Source organism: Narcine bancroftii, chromosome 1 (genome assembly GCF_036971445.1).
Source record: "Narcine bancroftii isolate sNarBan1 chromosome 1, sNarBan1.hap1, whole genome shotgun sequence".
NCBI classification, from domain to species: domain Eukaryota; kingdom Metazoa; phylum Chordata; class Chondrichthyes; order Torpediniformes; family Narcinidae; genus Narcine; species Narcine bancroftii.
Window position 1 is genome coordinate 446,320,313 of NC_091469.1, and position 25,431 is coordinate 446,345,743.

General features: G+C 43.1%; 1 long non-coding RNA gene across 1 annotated transcript in view; it reads left to right on the plus strand.

Moving 5' to 3' along the window:
- LOC138753572 (uncharacterized) overlaps positions 1-23,894 on the plus strand; it is a 29,242-nt gene extending 5,348 nt beyond the window's left edge. The window contains exons 2-3 of the long non-coding RNA XR_011351263.1: positions 8,488-8,595; positions 22,905-23,894. This is a non-coding gene — a long non-coding RNA (uncharacterized lncRNA). The remainder of the gene's footprint in view (positions 1-8,487; positions 8,596-22,904) is intronic.
- The last annotated feature ends 1,537 nt before the right edge of the window (positions 23,895-25,431 follow it).

A 25,431-nucleotide genomic window follows, 5' to 3' on the forward strand; every position in this document is an offset into this window, starting at 1 on the left:
GACCAAGTTACCTGAGATTGTCCCATTTTCCTGTGTTTGGCTCATTTCCCTCCAACACTTTAATATCCAGCTACCTGTCCAAATTTCTTTAACTATTGTAAATTGCACCCATCTCTAACACATTCTTGTGATTAAGATAGAGAGAATGCAGAAAAAAATCCAAAAGGATGTTACTCAGACTGGATGGTTTGAGTTACAAAGAGAAACTGGATAGGTTGGAACTGTTTTCCCTAGAGTGAAAGAGGCTGAGGGGTGACCTTAGAGAGGTTTATAAAATCGTGAGGAGCATGGATGGTCACAGACTTTTTTCCATCATAGGGAAGACTTAAACCTAAACCTATACCCTCTAATCTTAAAGTTTATTTGTCACATTATACCTAATACAGTGAGAAGGGTTCTTCTACAAGTGTGACAGAGTATATAGATATATTTTTGTGAGACAAATTGGGAAAGGTTTGTTAGAGTACAAACATTTTAAAACAGATCTTATTTGAAATACTGGATCTCTGCCCCATGATAGATATGTCGGGGCCAACAGCTTTTTCAAGAGCTTTCAAGAGTTTTCAAGATACTTCACTAATGGATTGTTGTTTACAAAAGGCAACAGATGAAAGAGTTTGTCGGAGCTGCCTCTGTCTGGAGCTGTTGTAAAAGGGTTATGTGGTTTTGCAAGCAGAGAGAGTCAAACAGGCTTTCTCTCAGAGTGAGTGAGAGAGAGAGAGAGAGAGAGAAATAAATACTGCAGTGTTATAGCCAGTAACAGTAGCTGGGACTAGAACAGGCAGGACAAGCTGTCAAGCTTGTGGAAAACTTCATTTTGGAAGACGGCCTGGTCAAAGCCCTTGTGGTTCATGCAAGAGGAGAGGACTGGCTGTCTAATGTTTCAGGTGGAATAAGAGAAACAAGAAGGAACTCTGTGGTGACCTGAAAGAAAGAGTTATCATCTGGAGAACCCTAACATGGCAAGTTTCTTCAACAAGACACTGAAATGGCTGATGGAAGTAAATGTACAAATCTTTCTCTGAAAACTGACAAGAACCTTCCTGAACAGTAACCATTTACCTTTCAAGCACCAAAGTCTGGTGAACTTTATAAATGTTAAATTCTGTACACAGTATAAGAATTGCCTGCAACCAGTGAACTTCAAGGGAAGAGAAGTGAGATTGGACTGTGAACCAAAGAACTTTTCTGAACTTACACCATCATTACATACATGTGCACTTTGAATTAAAAGGGGCTTAAGTTAGTTTAAGTAAGTCAATAGTGATAAGTTAAAGTTTGATTCTATTTTCATGTTTAAAGATAATTAAAACCAACTTATGTTTAAGTAACTATTTGTCTTGGTGAATATTGCTACTGGGTTTTCGGGTCCTCTGGGCTCATAACACAAGCAGTTCAACAGGTCAACTCTAATATTCATCCAACCATATAAGGTAAAAGAGCATAATTTACAGAGCATAGAGTTACAATGAAAAAAAGACCAATTCGTATCAGCAAGAGGAGCATGACATCACTGTTGTTGTAGTTAATTCAGGACTCCGATGGCTTTGGGGAAGATACTGACTTTTTGCCGTGTTTACACACTCTTAAGCCTTATTCCCAATAGGTGGAGGGGGAAGAGAATGTATCTAGGATGTGATTGGTCCTTCAATAAGTTGGCTACCTTTCCTAGGCAGCAGGAAATGTAGATGGAGTCCAGGGATGGGACCTCAACAATGTGGCCATTACAAAAACGTGGTTGCTGGATGGAGAGGTTTGGAAATTAAATATCCAAGGGTATAAGGCAGTGGTTTTCAAACTGTTTCCCCCCCACCCCACCCCCCAACTCACAATCCACTTTAAGTAAACCCTATGCCATAAGTGTTCTATGATCAATAAGGGATTGCTTAAGGTGGTATGTGAATGGGAAGGGAAGATTGAGAACCACTGCTCTAGACCCAATTTTAAAATATTTTGCTTGAGAAAAATTGTCATTGGCCCATTTCCTTTGGAGTTATGAAACTGTGCACATAACGAGTCAATTAGGCACTATTAAAACAGTGGTTTTCAAATTTTTTCTTTCCATTCATGAACCACCTTAAGCAATCACTTACTTCTTCTTCTTTCTTTCTCTTCTTCTTCTTCTTTGGCTTGGCTTCGTGGACGAAGATTTATGGAGGGGGTAAAAAGTCCACGTCAGCTGCAGGCTCGTTTGTGGCTGACAAGTCCGATGCGGGACAGGCAGACACGATTGCAGCGGTTGCAAGGGAAAATTTGTTGGTTGGGGTTGGGTGTTGGGTTTTTCCTCCTTTGCCTTTTGTCAGTGAGGTGGGCTCTGCGATCTTCTTCAAAGGAGGTTGCTGCCCGCCAAACTGTGAGGCGCCAAGATGCACGGTTTGAGACATTATCAGCCCACTGGCGGTGGTCAATGTGGCAGGCACCAAGAGATTTCTTTAGGCAGTCCTTGTACCTTTTCTTTGGTGCACCTCTGTCACGGTGGCCAGTGGAGAGCTCGCCATATAACACGATCTTGGGAAGGCGATGGTCCTCCATTCTGGAGACGTGACCCATCCAGCGCAGCTGGATCTTCAGCAGCGTGGACTCGATGCTGTCGACCTCTGCCATCTCGAGTACTTCGACGTTAGGGGTGTAAGCGCTCCAATGGATGTTGAGAATGGAGCGGAGACAACGCTGGTGGAAGCGTTCTAGGAGCCGTAGGTGGTGCCGGTAGAGGACCCATGATTCGGAGCCGAACAGGAGTGTGGGTATGACAACGGCTCTGTATACGCTTATCTTTGTGAGGTTTTTCAGTTGGTTGTTTTTCCAGACTCTTTTGTGTAGTCTTCCAAAGGCGCTATTTGCCTTGGCGAGTCTGTTGTCTATCTCATTGTCGATCCTTGCATCTGATGAAATGGTGCAGCCGAGATAGGTAAACTGGTTGACCGTTTTGAGTTTTGTGTGCCCGATGGAGATGTGGGGGGGATGGTAGTCATGGTGGGGAGCTGGCTGATGGAGGACCTCAGTTTTCTTCAGGCTGACTTCCAGGCCAAACATTTTGGCAGTTTCCGCAAAGCAGGACGTCAAGCGCTGAAGAGCTGGCTCTGAATGGGCAACTAAAGCAGCATCATCTGCAAAGAGTAGTTCACGGACAAGTTTCTCTTGTGTCTTGGTGTGAGCTTGCAGGCGCCTCAGATTGAAGAGACTGCCATCCGTGCGGTACCGGATGTAAACAGCGTCTTCATTGTTGGGGTCTTTCATGGCTTGGTTCAGCATCATGCTGAAGAAGATTGAAAAGAGGGTTGGTGCGAGAACACAGCCTTGCTTCACGCCATTGTTAATGGAGAAGGGTTCAGAGAGCTCATTGCTGTATCTGACCCGACCTTGTTGGTTTTCGTGCAGTTGGATAATCATGTTGAGGAACTTTGGGGGACATCCGATGCGCTCTAATATTTGCCAAAGCTCTTTCCTGCTCACGGTGTCGAAGGCTTTGGTGAGGTCAACAAAGGTGATGTAGAGTCCTTTGTTTTGTTCTCTGCACTTTTCTTGGAGCTGTCTGAGGGCAAAGACCATGTCAGTGGTTCCTCTGTTTGCGCGAAAGCCGCACTGTGATTCTGGGAGAATATTCTCGGCGACACTAGGTATTATTCTATTTAGTAGAATCCTAGCGAAGATTTTGCCTGCAATGGAGAGCAACGTGATTCCCCTGTAGTTTGAGCAGTCTGATTTCTCGCCTTTGTTTTTGTACAGGGTGATGATGGTGGCATCACGAAGATCCTGAGGCAGTTTACCTTGGTCCCAACAAAGCTTGAAAAACTCATGCAGTTTGGCATGCAGAGTTTTGCCGCCAGCCTTCCAGACTTCTGGGGGGATTCCATCCATACCTGCTGCTTTGCCACTTTTCAGTTGTTCGATTGCCTTATATGTCTCATCCAGGGTGGGAACCTCATCCAGCTCTAGCCTTAGGGGCTGTTGAGGGAGCTGGAGCAGGGCGGAATCTTGGACTGAGCGGTTGGCACTGAAAAGAGATTGGAAGTGTTCTGACCATCGGTTGAGGATGGAGATCTTGTCGCTGAGGAGGACTTTGCCGTCTGAGCTGCGCAGCGGGCTTTGGACTTGGGGTGAGGGTCCGTACACAGCCTTTAGAGCCTCGTAGAAACTGAGCTGTGTTCGTTTGGCGAGGCTAGTCCACCACTCATTTTGGATCTCCCGGAGTTTGCGCTGAAGATGGCTGCATGCGCGACGGAAGGCTTGTTTCTTCTCTGGACAGGACGGCTTTGTAAGGTGAGCCTGGTGGGCAGATCGCTTCTTTGCCAGCAGCTCCTGGATTTCCTGGCTGTTTTCGTCAAACCAGTCCTTGTTTTTCCTGGAGGAGAAGCCCAGTACCTCTTCAGTGGATTGCAGTATGGTAGTCTTCAACTGATCCCAGAGGGTTTCAGGGGACGGGTCCGTGAGGCGGGTTGCATCGTCGAGCTTTGCTTTGAGGTTTGCCTGGAAGTTTCCTCTCGCTTCGTCTGACTGCAGGTTTCCAACATTGAACCTCTTTCTGGGGGCTTTATTGTTCCTGGGCTTTGGTTTGAAGTGAAGGTTGAGCTTGCAGCGAACCAGCCGGTGGTCAGTGTGGCATTCCGCGCTAGGCATGACCCTGGTGTGGAGCACATCTCGTTTGTCACTTTCTCGCACCAGGATGTAGTCCAGGAGGTGCCAGTGTTTGGATCGGGGATGCATCCAGGTGGTCTTAAGGCTGTCCCTCTGCTGAAAAAGGGTGTTTGTAATGACAAGCCGCTGTTCTGCGCAGAGCTCCAACAGGAGGCGCCCATTGTCGTTGCACTTGCCGACGCCATGCTTGCCCAGGATTCCTGGCCAGGTTTCTGAGTCTTTGCCGACACGAGCGTTGAAGTCGCCCAGGATGACAACCTTGTCAGCTGTAGGGGTACGTTGGATGAGGTTGCGCAGGTCGGTGTAGAACTTGTTCTTTTCTGCTGGTTCCGCCTGGAGGGTTGGAGCATAGACACTGATGAGGGTGATGTGACGCTTGTTTTGAAGTGGGAGTCGCATGGACATGATTCGGTCCAAGAGGCCTGTCGGAAGGTTTTCGAGTTTGGAGGCAATGAAGCTCTTGACCATGAAGCCTACACCAGATAGGCGTCGTTCATCCGAAGGCTTGCCAGACCAGTAGAGTGTGTGGCCCGCGCCGCGTTCTTGGAGGCTGCCTACATCTGCCAGGCGGACTTCACTGAGAGCGGCTATGTCGATGTCAAGTCTGAGGAGTTCATGTGCAATGAGGGCAGACCGACGTTCAGGTCGGTGGCTGTCAGCCTTGTCTAGCATGGTTCTGATGTTCCAGCATGCTAGCTTGAGTTTGTGAGCATCTTTTGAGGGGGAGGACGTGGAGGGGGAGGACGTGGAGGGGGAGGACGTGGAGGGGGAGGACGTGGAGGGGGAGGACGTGGAGGGGGAGGACGTGGAGGGGGAGGACGTGGAGGGGGAGGACGTGGAGGGGGAGGACGTGGACCTGTCCTCGGGCCTGCGCAAAGGAGCTTTAAGGTGGAGTGCAGTGCGCGCAGTACTGGCCCCACCCTTTACACCCATGGTTCGTGTGCCTTGGCCAAGCAAGCTGGGACGTGGCAGCGAGGTCCTTGGGTCGTAGGTTTTATATCGGAGTGGCCTTCTCCTATGCAGGTTTCTTACCCGGGCTGGAGGGGCCTTACTAATCACAGAGCATATATTGCATAGCGATTACTTAAGGTGGAATGTGAGTTTCGGGGGCAGTTTGAAAATCACTGGTATAAGGCAAGGATAGGCAGGTCGGCAAAGCATGTGGGGTGAGAACAGGGTGATAGTATGAGACTATATATGATCTAAGCAGCAGAATGTTGAATTCATCTGGATAGAAATTAGCAATGACAAGAATTAGGCAGAATCCTGAATGAATCGGTCTTTAGTCTGTGTCTTTGCATTCCTGATGAAGGGTTTCAGCCTGAAATATTGGCTGTCTATTGCCTTCCATGGATGTTGCTTTACCTTCTGAGTTCCTCCAGCATTTCAAGTGTTGCTGCAGTTTTTCAGCACCTGCTGTCTGATTTACCTTAGCTTTCTGAAATAGCATGTCAACATGCTACATTAGACCTTCCCTGTGTAATGAGATAGATAAGATTAATAATATAGTCATCAGGACCCACTTGGAAAGAGTTATCACGGTAAGACTGAATTCCTCATACAAGTGGAGAGTATAATACTCTGATCAAAAACCATGCTTAAACAAGGGAAGCTACAATGGGATCAGGAAGGAGTTGGTTAGCGCAGAGTGGGGGCACAGGCTATATGGTGGGAAGGTTGAGGAATAGTGGAAAACTTTTAGAGATTTTTCACAGTGCTCAACAGAAGTATATTCCAGTTAAATGCAAGGACAATTAAGATGGAAAGAGCAGGCCTTTGATAGCTAAGAAAATAAATGAGGCATCAAACTAAAAGCTCATGCATACAAAGTTGCTGAGCATTTGGAAAATTGGAAAGTTGATGGACTTTAAAAAACAACAAAGAATCACTGAACAAGCAATGAATGAAAGATAAATTATGAAAGTAAATTATCACAAAATATAAAAGCAAATAATAAAAGTTCTTAGAATTATATAAGCAGAAAAATTTGAAAACCACTGTTTTAAACGTACCTAATTGACTCGTTATGTGCATGGTTTCATAACTCCAAAGGAAATGGGCGAATGACAATTTTTCTCAAGCAAAATATTTCAGTAACATTTGGGTCTACAGCAGTAATTCTAACGTTCCTTCTCACTCACATACCTCCTTAAGCAATCCTTTACTAATCACAGAGCACTGATGGCATAGAGATTATCAAAAGTGGTATGTGAGTGGAAAGAAAAAGGATGAGAACCATTGCTGTAGAGCAGAGGTCATCAGAGATTCATCCATAGGACCATGTGCATCAGAGAATCTCTGGGGTCTCCCATTCCCCCCCCCCCCCCCCCCCCACCGTCCCCACCCCATTTGATGTGATTTACTGAGATCAATGTCTAAAGAAGGCACGCAAAATCAGTGAGGACCCCTACCACCCTGCATGCAACATCTTCTAGCCACTCCCTTTGGGAAAGAGATACTGGAGTATTGGAGCCAGAACCACCAGAGTGAGAAATAGCTTCACCCCTATGGGCAGTGAGACTGCTGAACAACTGATGAACTGCTCCTATCATCCATTTGTGACTCTACTATTTATTTAAGAATAATATTTATTAATATTAATATTTATTTATTTTAATATTTGTATATATGCACCGTGCATATGTATCATTTGTGAGAAGGAAAATGGTTGTGTTGCCGGAGCCCTGTAACAGCAGTGTTGCCGCTGGTGTGGTCCTGCGGAGAGTAGGGAGCAGAGTCATAGTGCTCCCTTGGGGTCCAACCACACAGTCCTCTGCTGTATGCTCTATACAGGCTTTAAATGGCCTGTAAATGGAGCCAACGGTGGTTTTATTTTAAAATATTGCAACCGCAGGGTTTTCACCAAGATGGTGTTGCTTGTGATGAGGGATGACAGACTCTGGGGAACTGGGGAAGTAGAGGACTAGGACAGGGCACCAGAAAACAGGGAGACCATCCCCCCATTTGAGAAGGAGAAGCAGAGGAGACAACTATGGGACAGTGTCCACAGCAGCAGACGAGGTGAGGGGTCTGAGGCTGAAAAACACACAGGTGGCGGGCAGTTGAAAACAAGGTGTGGAACCCATGAAGGCTGCAGGCTATTGGCAGCTGTGGTTGATGGATTCACAGCAGGCTGCAGACTGTTAGAAACTGGCTCGAGACTGGCTGAAGGGGTACCAGGCATTGGAACTGAGACGCAAGAGGGAGCCGAGGGGTTCCTCATTGTGTCAGAGGTTTGGATCTGGAGCTCAGGCTCCAGATGGTTTGGTCTAGAGTGTGGCTGCAGGGGCTGCGGAAGTGCTGGAGGAAAATCCATGGACACTCGGTGACTCTGGGGACCCTCTCTTGCTTCTCTTTCTCTGACTGTAAGAAGTGCTTCAGGCAATTTCTGCTGATGGCAACGGCAGACAAAATCAATTTTGTGTAATATTGAATGGTCTTTATTATATGACAATAAATTGAATCTTGAATCTTGTTATGTCCATATGTATGTTTGTAGTGTTTTCTACCAAGAACCGGAGAATGTTGTTTTGTCAGGTTTTATTTGTATAGGTACAATCGGACGATAAATAAACTTGAGCTTGAACTTGTTAAATGGAAATCACCACATATTTGAATGACTATTCTCTATTGAGCTTCACAGTGGAGGATGCATCTAACATACCAAAGAGGCATACTATGGATATGATTGGAGGTGCGGACCTTGACTCAATTGCTATCACGAAGGAGAATGTGCTGACCAAAGCAGTGACCCTAAAAGAACCCCTGGTCCTGATGGAATGCATTTCAAGATATGGTAAAAGTTATGGTAGAGGATTTTGTGATAACTTACCAAAACTTTTTGGATTCTAGGCAGGTTCTGACAAATTGGAAGACGGCAAATGTAGCATTGCAGTTTACAAAAGGATGGAGGAAAAAGGGAAATAATGACAAAGAATCATAAAAGCTGCAGAGTCTTAAGTAAGTAAAAGGAATCTCAGACTTGTGTGTGATGTCATGTATGAACTCTGACAATGAATCTGACATCTAAATCTAAATCTAAAGAATCCATGGATAAAAGTGGTCAGTCAATATCTCAGGTTACAATTATAAATGGGGAAAGAAGCGGAAGAGGGACTCTGAGGCAAAAGATTATAAGATAGAAGGTGTGGGAAGTGGACGGACAGGTAGAGAGAGAAACCATTAGAAAGGAACACTATAGCTCAGAAACAGGCACCTTCAGCCCTTCTAGTCCATGCTGAACCATTATTTTCACCTAGTCCCACAACCCTGCACCCAATCCATCGCCCTCCATACCCCTCCCATCCATGTACCTGTCCAATTTACTCTTAAACGTTAAAATTGGGACCGCATTTACCACTTCAGCTGGCAGCTCGTTCCACACTCCCACCACTCACTGTGTGAAGAAGTTCCCCCTAAACCTTTCCTCTTTCATTCTTAACCAATGTCCTCTGGTTTGTATCTCATTTACTCTCAGTGGAAAAAGCCTACCTATATTTACTCTGTCAAACTCTACCCCCCCCCCCCCGCCATAGTTTTAAATACCTCTATCAAATCTCTCCTCATTCTTCTATGCTTCAGGGAATAGAGTCCTAGCCTGTATAACTTTTCCCTGTAACCCAGTTCCTGAAGTCCAGACAACATCCTGATCATCTTTTCTGCCCTCTTTCTATTCTTTGATGTCTTTCTTGTAGTTAGGTGACCCTAACACAATATTCCAAATTTGGCCACACCAATATTCTAGACAACTCTACGATAGACATCCCAACACCTGTACTCAATACTTTGATTTATGCCAAAAGCTCTCTTTACAGTCCTATCCACTTGTGCCACCACTTTCAGGGAATTATGTATCTGTATTCTCAGATTCCTCTGTTCTACCAGACACCTTAATGCCTTACCATTTACTGTGAATGTCTTTTTTGGTTTGTCCTTCCAAAATGCAAGACCTCATACTTTTCTACATTAAATTCCATTCGCCATTTTTCAGCCCATTTTTCCAGCTGGTCCAGACCTTCTGCAAGCTTTGAAAACCTTCTTCGCTGTCCACAATTCCTCCAACCTTAGTGTCATCTGCAAACCTGCTGATCCAATTTACCACATTATCACCAGATCAATGACATAGATTGCAAAAAACAATGGTCCCAGCTCCGATCCCTGAGGCACACACTAGTCACGGGCCTCCAGTCTGAGAAGCAATCATGCACCACTACTCTCTAGCTTCTTGTATCCAGCCATTGTCAAAACCAGTTCACTACTTTACCATGAATACCTAGCGTCTGAATCTTCCTGACTAACCTTCCATGTGGGACCTTGTCAACAGCCTTACTAAAGTCCATGTAGACAAAATCCACAGACTTTCCTTAGTCAACATTCCTGGTAGCCTCCTCAAAAATCTCTAACAGATTGGTTAAACACAACCAACCAAGCAAAAAGCCATGTTGACTATCCTTAATCAGTTTGTGGCTATCCAAATAATTGTATAGCCAATCGCTTAGAACACCCTCCAATAATTTACTTACTACTGGTGTCAGGCTCATTGGCCTATAATTTACAGGGTTACTTTTGGAGTCTTTTTTTAAACAATGGAACAATGTGAGCTACCCTCCAATCTTCTGCCAGAGCCCTGCAATTTCTACACTAGCCTCCCTCAATGTCCGAGGGAGGAAAAGTTAGAGAAGGAAAAAAAATAATTAAATAGTTGGTAATGGTGGAATCAGAGGAAGGTGGGGGTTACCTAAGATTAGCACAAATCACTGTTCATGCTTTAGTTTTAAGGCTGTCCAGGAGGAATATCATCTGTGGTTCCTCATATCCCTCTATCATATTCTGACTTACCAGAGTGTGGATGTGGTATAAACCAGTAAGCAATCTTTATCATTGTGTTGAAGTGGTCGGAGGTGTCGAGCCCTCTGCTTGTGCAGGAGAAGTGCTGGTGGAAGCACTGTTGAAGTTGGCTTGGTTGACATCCCCAACAATTATGAACGCAATTATAGCCCTGGGTGCTATATCAATTCATCAAGTACTATCCCTGGGTGCTATATCAACTGCATTCATTATGACTGATGTGAATTCTTGTGGAAGGTAGCAGGGACAGCACTTCACTGTCTGGTATTTCAGATCTGGATGGTTTAAGGGGAAATGGGAAAGATTTGATAGACTGACTTTGAAATGTTGCCCGTTTTCACAAAACACAAATGCCATTTTCCTCAAAGCCTTGATTGTGAAAATGTCCTTTGATCAGAGCTTGTAATGCAGTATTAAACTATAGATTATGATAATTTTCTCCTAATGGAAGAATATTCTCTCTATTAGTATACAGCATTCATGCCAAATCATTGCACTTCATTGTATATTCAAACATGTTTAAAAGTTATAGGTTAATCAGTGTGCTTGGGTAGGATACAGGCTTGTGGGCCAGAAGGGCATGTTACTGCATTGAACATCTAAATTTAACATTTAATTTAAAATTTATCCAAAGTGTACTAAAATGATAATGAAAGATAATATTCTGATGAATGACTGAAGTTGATTTGACAACTAGTCAAGTTGGAAGTATGCCAAAGAAAACAAACAAAAAAAATCATACTGCTGCTACAACCTGTTTAACATGGTTTTCAGTAAATTCAGACTAACACTATGATCTTGTGGGAATTTTTTAGATGCAAATTCAGAAGTAGGGTGTGGTTGATCTCTGTTCTTGTGTGCATAGGTACTTAATTAATGAAACAGAACATAAAACAGTATCCAAGAGGAAAAGGCCCTTTAGCCCATGTATCTGTGCTGTACATGAGGTCCAAATCAAACTAAAAAATCTGTTGCTTGCACCTGATAGATGTCTTCATATACTTGCATAAGCCTCTTAAATGCCTCTTTTGTATCTCCTTCCAGCACTGGCCCCATAGCCCATTCCAGGCACTTTTGCGTAAAACATTTCCCATGTACATTTCCCTTAAACTTTCCCCCACCCCACCTTAAATTCATGTCCTCTAGTGTGTGATACTTTTGCCCTGGGAATATATTCTGACTGTCCACTCTATCAAAGACGCTCATGATTTTATGCACCTTTATCAGTTGCCTCTTAGCCTCCTACACTCCAGAGAAAACAACCCAATGTTTTCTAATCTCTCCCCATAACCAAAACTCGCTAAACCAGTTAACATCCTGGTAACCCTCTTCTGTACCAATTCCAAAGCCTCCACATCCTCTTTGTAATGGTGTGATCAGAATTTCACACTGTATTCCAACTGTGGCCTAACCAAACTGTATTTAGCTGCAGCATGACTTCCTTACCTTTATACTCAATGCCTTGCCGAGTGAAGACATGCAAATTATAAACCTTCTTTACCACTCAACTTGCATGGCCACGTGAGCTGTGAAACTGGACCCTGAGATCTCTCTGCATCAATATTTTTAAGAGACCTACTATTACTATATGATTGTCAGTTTCTGAGCCTTGTATAGGGCTCATTTTTCTTTCTCACATCACCCAAGTTCTCGTACCTTGCCATCCTTATCCTTTCTTCGCATTGGAACTCGTTCGACCTGGACTCTAATTGGTCAGTCCTTAAACAGTTGCCTCATGTCGGTGGTGTAGGCTTGCCAGTTAACAGTGTCCCCAATTAATTGCCCCTTGTTCCTGTCTAATCATGTCATAATTGGCTCTCCCCCAGTTTAGAACTCTTCTACAAAGCTCAGGCTTATCCTTGTACATTAACTATCTTGAAAGTTTAGGAAGAAATTGTTCCCCTAGTAAAGCTCCAATTACCTGGCCGGGCCCATTTGTGAATATAAGGTCTAGTGTTGGGCGCTTCCTGTTTAGGTGATCTATATGTGGCTTCAAGAAACTCTCCTCTAACAGTATTAATAAATTCTGCTCCTTTTAAGTCTCTGGCATTATGGACAATCCAGTCAATAATGGGGAAATTAAAGTCTCTCACTATGCCAACCCTGTTTCAGAATAATTGCACTTTTCTTATTTCTGATATCTCCCTGCACTGCCTCAGTAGTTGAGGCCACCATTAGGTAACCTCACTGAGTGCAGCTGTGACACTCTCTTCCTGACCAGCAGTGCTACACCTCCACCTCTTTTATCTCCTTCACTATCTCATTTAAAGCAATGAAACCATGAACAATGAGCTGCCAATCCCATCCCTTGCAACCAGTTCTCTTCGTTTGCCAATAACATCATAATTTCATGTTATAATCAATCCAGTCTATACCTTGAAGAAAGGCTCATGGTCCATCCCCATGATAGAATCAGAAGATCAGAATCAGAATTCTGTTTCACAAGATGACATCAGGCTCACATCTTGTCCAATGGGGTCATTATTGGTGTTTGAGAACTGGCATCATCATGCCTTAACCTATTTCATTTGGGACCATGCATCTCTTGTAACCGCGACACTGTCTCAGCCTTGATATTAAATATGTTCCTTTTTTGCTATCCCTCCTCCAAACATAACTTTACAACATCAGACACTTTAGATTATTTACTTTGAGCACCAGATACCTCTGAGCCTTCGTCCTGGCCTCATTAACTGCAATTCTTTTGTTCAGTTCCAGTTGCTCCTTTTCCCTTCTTAGCTGCTCCTCCTGCAGCTCCTTTTCCATCCACAGTAATATATCTTGACCTCTTATGGATGCTACGAGACTGGCTGAGTTCCTCCAGCATTTCTGAGTTATAACTGCAATCACAGAGTCTGCAGACTTCCATGTTTCACTCTACAATAATCCTTGCATTATTGGGAGATGTGAGATAAAAAAAAGCAAATTGGGTAAATATGGGGAATATAGAGATTACAAAAGATGTAGTTTTAGGGCTTTTGAAGAATATAAAGGTGGATAAGTCTCCGGGACCAGACGGGATCTTCCCCAGGACATTGAGAGAAGTGAAGGAGGAAATAGCAGAGGCTCTGGCGGTAATTTTCCAAATGTCATTAGATATGGGGATAGTGCCAGAGGATTGGCGCATTGCGCATGTGGTTCCGTTATTTAAAAAGGGTTCAAGGAGGAAGCCTTTATCAATCATTGCATGGAATATAGGAGTTGGGAGGTGATGTTGAGACTGTATAAGACGTTGGTGCGGCCTAATTTGGAGTTCTGTGTGCAGTTCTGGTCGCCTAATTATAGGAAGGATATAAACAGAGTGGAGAGAGTGCAGAGAAGGTTTACCAGAATGTTACCTGGGTTTAAGCATCTAGAGTATAGGGAGAGATTGGACAGATTAGGTCTTTATTCTTTGGGGCGTAGAAGGTTGAGAGGGGATTTGATAGAAGTATTTAAGATTATGAAAGGGATAGACAGAGTGGATGTGGATAGACTATTTCCATTAAGAGGAGGAAAGATTAAAACAAGAGGACATGAGTTAAGAATTAAAGGGCAGAGGTTTAGAGGTAACATGAAGGGGGAACTTCTTTACTCAGAGAGTGGTAGCCGTGTGGAATGATCTTCCGGGAGAAATAGTGGCGGCGGAGTCAATTGTATTATTTAAGAAAAGGTTGGACAGGTATATGGATGAGAAGAAGATGGAGGGTTATGGGCATTGTGCAGGGAGGTGGGACTAGAGAGGGGTGTTTGGTTCGGTGTGAACTAGAAGGGCCTAATGGCCTGTTTCTGTGCTGTAAATTGTTATGTTATGTTATGTTGAAATAAAGGCATCATAGCAGACATGATAATATTTATATATTAACAAATAAGCTTAATGTTATTAAATAATTTTTTATCTATTTATCCATTACATGCCAACATTTACAAAAGGGACCGATCAATAGATAATTCCTCATAAAGCTTTCTTTCCCCCAAGCTCAAATATTGCTATAATAGCCAATGTTACTGCAATGAACTGGGATGCACTGGTAGGGTGTTGTGCTGATGGCTGGCCCCACCTCCCGGCTCGGCCCCAATCTGCTCACGTATTACCCTGGTTTCCCGCCTAAACCCAGAACCCTTCTGAAGAAACTGTGAGACCTACCCTTGGTTATAAGCTAATAACAGTGTTTGTTCTCCCTCCAGTCGTGAGAGCTTTTATTCGTGCTACAATTTTATTAGCTTATTCCCTAAACAATGGAAGCGCTACTCAAGCCTGGTCTGCTGTTGATAGGCCCTCTATTCCCTGACGTGGCTGTGGGTTTCATGCTTCCAGGCCTACCTGAATGCAACCAGAGATGTCTTCCACATCAATGAACTCAGGAGATCTGTAGTCATTTCGAGGGTAGGAATGAAAGGGTATGCAGTCATCAGGGACTGCACTACATATGACACTGCCATCGAGGTGTTAAAGGCTAGGTCCCTGAAGTTGCAAAATGAGATTCTAGTGAGGTTTCGACTCACCCTGCGTCACAAATGTCTAGGAGAGACCATCAATGACTACCTGCTGGATCTGTGGATGCTTGCCAAGAAGTGCAGGTACGAAGTGGCTAGGGGCCGCATTCTTTAGGAAGAACAGATCTGGGACACTAGTTGCAGGGGTCCGCTCGAGGTACATGAGGCAGCGACTGCTTGAGTCGGGAAAGAAAGGCCTGGCTAGCCATGTTGAACTGGCCAAATCATTGGAACAGGCCAACCTTGAGAACAATGACCTCGAAGCCATCGAGCTCGCTCACCCAGGTAACCCCTTCCAAGGACCGACTGCTCCCGCTACTCCAGCCCTAATGGCTGCTGCTTCCCGTGCTGGGAGTCCTTTATCTGTGACAAGAGCCAGCATCCCGATCTCGTTGCCTGGCTAAAAACTGTGGCACGAAAGGGCATTGGGTGAGGGTTTGCCATGCAAGGGGAAGCCTGCGGCCTGCACCACTCCTGGATCCGATTCCAGCCCCAAGCAGTCTTCCCCAAATTCTCCTGAGCCAACTTGCTGCACTACGTGCTGGCGGAGGGTTGCAGTGGCAGTGAGGCAACTGCACAAAAGGCTCAGCGGCCATCTTACCACAAACTGAATTCAAACTCGACGCCATCATCATAAGAGGAGGATGGTCGCCACGAGGCTGACGCCATCTTACCCACGCAGGGAAACCCAGGACGGTGGGGGCCACTAGAGTGATGAGTATGATGGAGTCTTCGGGGTCCTAACCTCGATGGTCCTAGATCAGGACAGACCTCACCAGCTCAGCAACTCCATGGTGACTGTGGAGGTAAATGGACATTCCATTAAATGCCTGATCGACACAGGCTCTACTGAAAGCTTCATAGACTCACGGGCTGCGCAAGAGTACAACCTGAAGATGTATCCTTCCAATTATCGCATTTTCCTTGCATACCATGTGCATTTTACATGTACCCAATAACATTGTATAGTACATCTGTCATTTGAAGGTGGGGGGTGGGGGGGGGAATACTGCAAAATTTCACCTGTATATACTTGATGAATTTTGTGCTCTATTTTTGTTGGGTCTGGACTTCACGTGTTACCTTAAAAACATGAGAGCACCAGCCCGTGGAGAATGCAAGTGGTAGTGGTAAAAGGGGAAAACAAGTCCAGGCTAGTAATTGACTATAGCCAAACTATTAATCGGTACACACTCTGTTGAATTTCAGACATGGTGAATGATATTGCGCAGTTTCGGGTCTATTTGAACATTGATCTGAATGCTGCTTATCACCAGCTACCAATCCATTCTGAAGACTGTCCATATCGGGCATTTGAGGCTAACAGTCGTCTCTATCAATTCCGGAGGTTCCCTTTCGGTACTACTAACGGGGTTTCTATATTCCAGAGGCAGATGGACAGAATGGTGGATGAGTATGGGTTGAAGGCTGCCTTCCCCTACCTTGATAATGCCACCATCTGTGGCCACACCTTGGGAGATCATGACGCCAACTTCCAGAGCTTTCTCCATGCGACAAAAGCCCTGGACCTCACTTATAATTCTGACAAGGGTGTGTTCAGGATGAAACATGTGGCTATCCTGGGCTACGTGGTGGAAAATGGCATCATTAGCCCTGATCCCCATAGGATGCGCCCCCTGTTAGAGCTCCCCGTTCCCAGGACCATAAAGACTTTGAGGAGATGCCTGGGGTTTTTCTCATATTACATCCCTCAATAGGCAGATAAGGTTCACCCTCTCTTAAAAGCCACTAATATCCCCCACTCGGCTGAAGCCCAAACGGCTTTTAACTACCTCTGATATGGCATAGCAAAAACCGCCATGCATACGGAGGACAAGAATGCACCTTTCTAAGTGGAAAGCGACGCTTCAGACATAGCCCTGGCTGCTACCCTCAACCAGAAGGGCAGGCTGGTTGCATTAAAAGGCCACAAGCTCCGGAATCCATCTGCGGAAAAGGAAGCTCAAGCCATTGTAGAAACCATGAGGCACTGGAGACACTACCTGGCTGGTAGGAAATTTATGCTCATCACTGACCAGTGCTTGGTCGCGTTCACGTTTAATAATGTCAAGAGGGGAAAAATCAAAAATGACAAGATTTCTAAATGGAGGATCGAGCTCTCCACCTACAATTATGGCATTGCCTATCGGCCAGGAGCTTTTAAAGACCCTCCAGATGCCTTATTCAGAGGAAACTGTGCCTCTGCACACACTTGTCAGCTGCGGTCTCTGCATAATGAGCTCTGCCATCCAGGGTTCACCCACATGGCTCATTTTGTCAAGGCTCACAATCTGCCCTACTCCATGGAAGATGTCAAGGTAATGACCAAGTCTTGCCAGGCCTGTGCAGAGGGCAAGCCACACTCTACCGCCCCGAAAAGGCACACCTGATCAAGTCACCCAGGCCCTTTGAATGGCCTAGTGTCGATTTTAAGGGCCCTCTCCCCTCCACGAATGGGAACTCTTTTTTTCCTCTCTATCACTCCCGCTTCCTGTTCACCATTCCATGACCAGACACATCCACTTCATCAGTCATAAAGGCCCTAGACTTCATTTTTGCCCTGTTCAGGTATCCCAGCTATATTCATAGTGACCCGGGCTCATCCTTTATGAGTGACGAGCTACGTCAGTACCTGCTGGTGAGGGGCATTGCACCCAGCAGGACTACTAGCTACAACCACCGGGGGAACGGGCATGTTGAAAAGGAGAACGCCATGGTTTGGAAGGTTGTCAAACTAGCCCTGAAGTCGAAAGGCCTTCCAGAATCACGGTGGCAGGAAATCTTCCCTATGGCGCTCCATTCCATCCAGTCGCTACTATGTACCGCGACCAACGCTACTCCTTATGAGCTCCTATTTAATTTTGAAAGAAGATCGGCATCGGGAACTACACTCCCAACCTGGCGCACCACTCATGGTCCAGTTCTCAGGAAGCACGTGAGGAGAAGCATGACCGACCCCCTGCTGGAAAGGGTGAAACTGCTCCATGCCCATCCCACATACGCCTATGTGGAGTACCCAGCTGGCAGGGAGGACACCGTCTCCATCAGGGACCTGGCACCCACTGGGACAGTGGGTCCATTGCCTCAAGTTCCCTGTGAGCCAAGGAGCCCATTCTTGCCACCCCCAGTCAGGGCCTCAGGGGATCTGGTTCAAGAGGTAAGTGCATCCCCTCCACCTTTGAGCTGGAGACCTAGCCTGCCTCTCCTCCCTCACAAGGGGGCCAGGAGACCCAAGGTGTCCAAGGCCTCCCGTGCTAAGGCACTCCACCAGATTATTCAGACCCTCAGACCAGTTAAATCTGTAAATTTGTAAATAACTGTATATTTTTCAATTTTTTTTCTGAACCCATGTTCTCTGTCTTCATTCATAGACCCTAATTTCTGCAGGAAGAGGTGAATGTAGTGAACTGGGATTCACTGGTAGTGTGTTGTGCTGATGGCTGGCTCGGCCCCCAAATGCTCACATATAACCCTGGTTTCCCGCCTAAACCCAGAACTCTTCAGAAAAAACCCTACCTATAGTTATAAGCTAATAAAAGGGTTTGTTCTCCCTCCAGTCTTGAGAGCTTTTATTCGCACTACAGTTACCAGAGCTGTGGCATTCTGTTCTTCAGATATCTGTTTCCACAGATTGCAACAACTGCATTAATTCAACATTTCAGAATGAATTTGACAATAGCTAAGATTTATAGTTTTCAAACAGTTCCTTAATTTGAATGAACTGTGATTTCTGTATGAACCATAATTTTAGTTAAGATTTACCATGTTCACATTTTGCAAAACAATCCACCAATTTGTAAAAAAAAGGAAGTGTAAATTTTACTCTCATTTGCTTAATTCAGAAAATGTATCAATTGAAAACTCTGTCAAATAGAAAGTAAATGTATTTCAGTTCCAAAAACACGAGCATATGGTTTATTTATACCTATATTTTACAGATTCATTAAATGGATTTGCAGGTTGTAATAAATTAAATAAGCTGTGTTACCGTTAGAAATGTAGACCAAGAAATCGTGACCAAGATGTTTGTCAGGTAGAAAGTGTATGAGCAAAAAGCTGGTGCATCTTCGAGGCGCCCATGGATAAATGTGATGTGCAGGGGAAGGGCAGATTGATACTCTGAAGGAATGGATAGTACAGAGTGTGAGAAATATAGAAAGCGAGAGGCTGGAGGGACTTAGCGAGTCAATGATGCCTGATCTGCTGACCCTAACCTTTATCCTCCCAGCTTCTCATTGTTTACTCGTGCTTCCATTATCCACAGTTGCTTACCATAAGTCTCTATGAGAGGAGTAGTACTTTGGCATTCCTAGTGGGATCAGTAAATATCATTCTGCAGAAAATGGTGAGAGCTAAAGTTGATGAAGTGATTTTTTTTGGACTTGATTTTGAGTCCTTCTTGGCATCTGCTGATTTGGGAATGGCAACAGGAATTTCATTTAAAAAAAACATTAATAAGCCTGTGGACCTTTCAGTCCCTTAGAATTACTCCACTGATGTAGCCTCAGAAATGGAATCCCCTTACAGTCTCTGTTACAGTCTCCTGAAAAAGATTGCAAGGTCACCCCTTTCTCATTTGGAAGTGTCCGGCCACAAAAATTGAACAGGCTCTCCTAATAACTATTGATCTGTCCCCACACAACTGATGCAAAATTGACTCCTGGGTCTCCATTTCACAAATTACTTCTCAATGTATTTGAAAGGAGAGAAGATAAAAATTAGAAACCAGTGCTTCAGAAGTGAACACAAGCTACAGCTACAGCTACAGCCGCAAGCTACTCTCACCTATTATGCACCAGCAATAAAGGCAAGAAAAAATTCCTAACATCTGTAGAATTTTACAACATGAAAAACAGTTTCTTTTAATAATAAAAAATATTCCATGATATTATGGACAGAAATAGTGCTCATTTCCTGTTAATATGTAACTTGTGTGCTGGAACACCTCTATTTGTTTATAAGGCCATTGAAGAAATTTGTACCACAGTCTTATAAAATTGTAAAAATATTTAAAAAGATTATTTCCCATATTCATTCAAAAGCACTCTCCAATCAGGGAAAATTGGACAAAGGGAAATGCTACCAACAATAATGCAGATTCCCAACAAGAAAATCTCCAGGGGGTTGTTAACTCGGCCTGCGACATCACGGGGATCAATCTTCAAGCCATCGAAGACATTTATATGAGGTGGTGTCTTAAGAAAGCACCACCCACCTCCCAGGCCATGCCCTCTTCTCTCTGTTAACATCAGGGGAAAGAGGCACAGGGAGCCTAAGGATGAGCACTCAGCAGCATAAGGATGGCTTCTTCCCGCTGCCATCAGATTCCTGAATGAACAATGAACCAAAGACACGGCCTCACTTACTATTTTCATTTATTTTGTAAGGCAGTTTATATAAATGTTTGCACTATGAAGCTGCCACAAAACAACGAATTTCGTGACTTGTTCATGACAATAAATTATGATTCTGATCTTCTTATTCTATCATGGGAGATGTACAGCTCTGAGTACTTTTGGTACTAAGACAGTTAAAGTTCCAAGTAGTATTACAAAAGCTCGGGGCAGGCATTCATACCTCTGGTCTACTTTTCACAATGAGGAAAATGTATTAAATTCTGTATGAAACAACATTTCTACTGAAGCAAGAATAGAGTAAATTGAAGGAGTGTGAATATCGTGAGTTGCCTAATGGAGGCCTTTTTTTAAAATTAGGCAACCAATTGCAAGCTTGAAGGCCAAACCTAAAGGCAAACGCAAGAATATACACGTTCATTAACCAATTGCTTCTTCAGATTCTACCTGTTGGAAGTCAATGGAATTGCAATTAGGTTGAAGATGGCATGAGGTCACTTTGCACATGCCTGTCAAAATGACTCCACTGCCATATGTCCAAACTGTTTGCCTATTTCAGGCAATAAGCCTCTTATAATATGGAAGTCGGGAATGCAATGTTAATATGGAAACAGGACTGCAATAACTCTTAGCTTGAAAATTGAGAAACTTTGCCACATTTTCACAAACTCTACCACCAAAAAGCTTGTGAAACATGAAAGTTGGCTTACGTATCAGTTCTTGCAGGGTCCATAGGAGGTAAAGATGGATTACGGGCCTGAGGTAAAGATGGATTACGGGCCTGAGCCCTTCCTCAAGCCCTTCCTCAAGGAATGAGCAAAAACAGACAACATCAGTATTAAAAGACTAGTGATAAGGAAAGAATAGCAGGGGTAGGAGTTCAGCCCAACAGACAAAGGTGTTAATTGGATATGATAAGAAGACAAGAGAGAGGAAAGATGAGAATTGATTGGGAGGGGTTATTTTTGGCTCTGTGAAAGGATGCAGTAGGAAAGGGGGGAGAGACAGACAGAGCTAGAGGAAAGGAGACATAGTGAAAAATTAGGTGGGAGGGGCCTAATGGAAATTGGGGAAGACAATGTTAATGCCGTCGGTTGGATGGTGCCAAGGTGGAAGATGAGGTGTGTTTCCTCCGATTTACAGTAGCTTCAGTATGGCAGTGCAAGGGACCATAGCCAATCATGTTGCCAAGAGGATGGGGTGGGGAATTAAAATGGGTGGCCACAGTGAGATTCCCTCTACTGCGGTGGACAGAGTCAAAGTGCTCAACAAAGTGACCCCCACTCTGCGTCCAGTCTCTCCGATGAAGACGAGACCACAACAGGAGCACCAAATGCAGTAGATGACTCCTGCAGATTCACAAGAGAAGTGCTTCTTCACTTGGAAGGACTGTTTGGGGCACCAAATGATGGTGAGGGAGAAGGTGTGAGCACAAGTGTAGCATCTCCTGTGGTCACAGGGGTAGGTGATAAGGTGGCTAATGAAGTCTGCCAAGAATCAATTTATTTCTATGGACTCTGGACAACAGAGTCAATATGTGGGCCTCAGTGGCATGTTTTTCTATTCCTTCCATGCATTCACTGAACTGAACTTAATGGCAACTGCCATGGTCTTATCTTGAGATGAGCTACATAAGAAAGCCTGTTGACATGGAATAGGCTACCTGCCAATGTTAGGGGAAGTGAAGAGTTTTACAACACAGATGCTACTGGAAAAAATAAATGTGACTGCATGACGCAGTCAGTTTTATGCTGCAGTAAATCATTGCTATTATATTGTTAAGTCAAAAACAGTGGGTCTCCACCTTTTTTTCCACTCACGTACCACTTTAAGTATTCCCTATGCCATAAGTGCTCTGTAATTAGTAAGGGATTGCTTAAGGTGGTATGTGAGTGGAAATAAAAAAGTTTGAAAACCACTGTTTTAATCGTATCTAATTGACTCGTTATGTGCACGGTTTCATAACTCCAAAGGAAATGGGCGAATGACAATTTTTCTCATGCAAAATATTTCAGTAACAATTGGGTCTAGAGCAGTGGTTCTCAACATTCCCTTCCCACCCACATAACACCTTAAGCAATCCCTTACTAATCACAGAGCTCTGATGGCATAGGGATTACTGAAAGTGGTCTGCAAATGGAAAGAAAAAGGTTGAGAACCACTGGTCTAATAGCAAAATAAATTGAGTGTCCTTTCACTGTGAACCTAAGAAAATCCTTATCAATGCACCGTTCCCCAAGTTGGAATATTCTAAAATATCTTACAACCATCAAAGCATTACTTACCAATAATTTTGTTTTTAGAATATGATAGAGTATGTTCAGCCAACGCATTGTCAATCCTCAGGAGGTTATATGAGCTTTTAATGTGGTACCTCAGGGAAAGGCAGCCCGCTCAACCACAGTTATATCTGAAAACACAGCCAGAGTTAATCCTAACATGGAAAGCACTATATTAAAATATAAATAAAGCCGAAAAATAGCTATTTCATTTTCAGTACTGGAAATCAATCATTTACTTTCTGGTAATGGCTGTTGAACAAACTATTTTACTTAGTGGATGAATTGGCTTTACATTTGATTTGCATTTCAGTGTCACGAGATCACAGCCACAAATGGTGGGAGAGCCGACGTGCGAACATGTACTGCACCTTATATGGTCCCAATAGTTCAGTAAGTCGTACTGACATTGGGGCTGTATATAGTAAGAGCAAGTACTTACTGACAGCTTGGCATGACTAAGTTAGTCCTTTGAATCATTTGTACTGGTGTATGCATTGTATCTTTTTGTTGTATTTAGCCCCTTTAATAGTTAAAGTAAACTTATTATGAAATCAAAGATAAGATGTTGACAAGAAATCCAATCTTCTATGCAATGCATTTTTACTTAAGAGTAAACAAAAGATGTAGGCTAATATTTAAACAGTTTTCAAGCTGTAACTGCCTTCTTGTGTTTTACTTCTCTTCAATTAGAGCAGAACTGGTATACGTGCTGAATGCAATGTTTAATCTGGCGCAGAATAAGACATGTTGACTTTCAGCAGTCTGGAAGCCTGCCAAGAAATATTAGCTAAATCTTCTTCACTAATTGCAGGGTTGGTCTGAATTTATTCTGGATTGTATAATAACCCAGATTAATTTGAACAGTTTTATGGTCTTGGTCATTCTTATGAATTTTATTAATTGTTTTCCTTTTCCAAAGAACTGTGGATAGTTTGAATGTACCTTATAATTCTCTAGTCAGATGTTGCATATTGTGCAGTGTCAAAGCACACACTGCACACATTTAGATAAGACATTTAATGTGTTTCTCTGTGTTTGCATAATGAATACAGTTACAACTGGTGGCAATGTTTTAATGCCTCATTGGCTGATCTGTTACATTCTAAGAAGGATAAAGGAAGCAAATAAGGAAATGTACTTATGAAATGGCTTCTGTTCTGAAAATAATATTTTGAAAGTCTTCTGAACAATTTTGGTTCAGTGCGGACTAGAAGGGCCTAATGGCCTGTTTCCGTGATGTAATTGTTATGTTATGTTTATTCTAACCAATAATAAAGATTCTTGCTTTCACTGTCCTGAATATTATGTGTGTGTCTTATTGTAAGCTTTTTTTATAAAATTTGTGATACTTGCAAGATTTGTCATCTTATAAATGAGTTTCATGTTGTGTAAATTCAGGAGTGTAAAGAAATTAAAATTTGATTGCTTTTTGGATGGGGGAATATTGGATAAACATATATTCTTACATATAAACACAAGCATTTGTAATGTGCTTAGAGAGTATTAGGATGGACTTGTACCCTGGCTGGCCACACCATTCTCTCCCTCTCTCACTTACACATAAGCCTTGATTCCATGTCATTGATTACTGACATACTGTATGTAAGTTGATGGATATGTGGGAACAGCTATGGAAAAAATAAAAGATAATCTGCTACAATTTACAAAACCACAAATGGAGACTGTAGGGAAATACACTGATAGAATCAGCAAAGTTTAATTTACCAAATTCACATTATTTTTTAGATACTTGCAGATCAAAAAATTTTTACAGGTTCAATTACCAAATTTTTCCATCAGTTGTGAATCTAACCTACTTGATGTAATTTTCAAATTACAACCCTCCCCAGAAGAATTTATTAACCTTTATATATGGTATGGTTTCAAAATTGTGTCAGGTTTCCCTCATTAAGATTAAAAGTGTATGGGAGCATGATCTAGTTTTCTATCTCAGACAAAAAAATAGTGTTTGATTCTTAAATCAGTTAATATTTCTTCACTATGTACTCGACATTCTATTATTCAGTTCAAGGTTGTACATCGGACTTACATTTCTAAAGACAAATTATCCCATATTTTTCCTTATCTAAATCCACAATGTGACAGATGTAAAGACAGGGAAACAACCTTGATATATATATTCTGGTTTTGTGGAGCTCTTGAACCTTATTGGAGGGAGTTTTCTTTGTGTTTTGTCAATAATATTATGTGTTAATCTTGAACCTAATCCTTTAACAGCTTTGTTTGGAGTGTTAGATTATATTAAAGAGCTATTTTCTTCATCTGATCATCAAATCCTACTATTTAATATTCTTATGGCACGCTGTCCTTCTTAGATGGATAGATCCTGTTCCATCCACTAGAACTCAGTAGTTACGTCATGTCTTGCCTTAATTTAGACAAGATCAGATATTCTGTGTTGTATGCTAACACTAATTTTTCATAAAATTTTGAGTCCTTTTATGGATGATTTTCATGCTCATTAAATCTGTTTGTCTTGATCATTGAATGTGTTTATTTATGTATCTGGTTTTTCCTTCAGTTAGTAATGGTTTATAGATGCAGTAGAACTATGCAACCTTTAATTTTATCAAAACATCCCAGGTTATTTTCGATGGGGGGGTTAGAGTACTTTTGCTTTTCTCTTCTTTGTCCTTCTGACAACATTGTATGGGGAAGGGGTGTATCGCTATTGTTTTATTTTTGGGAATATATTTATGTTCTTCATATTTGGTTACCTTGTATTTCCTATACAATGTGTGCTTGTTCTATAAAACACAATTAAAAGACTGAAAGAGAGAGAGTATCATCAATGCACAGAAAACGAGGTGTGGGAG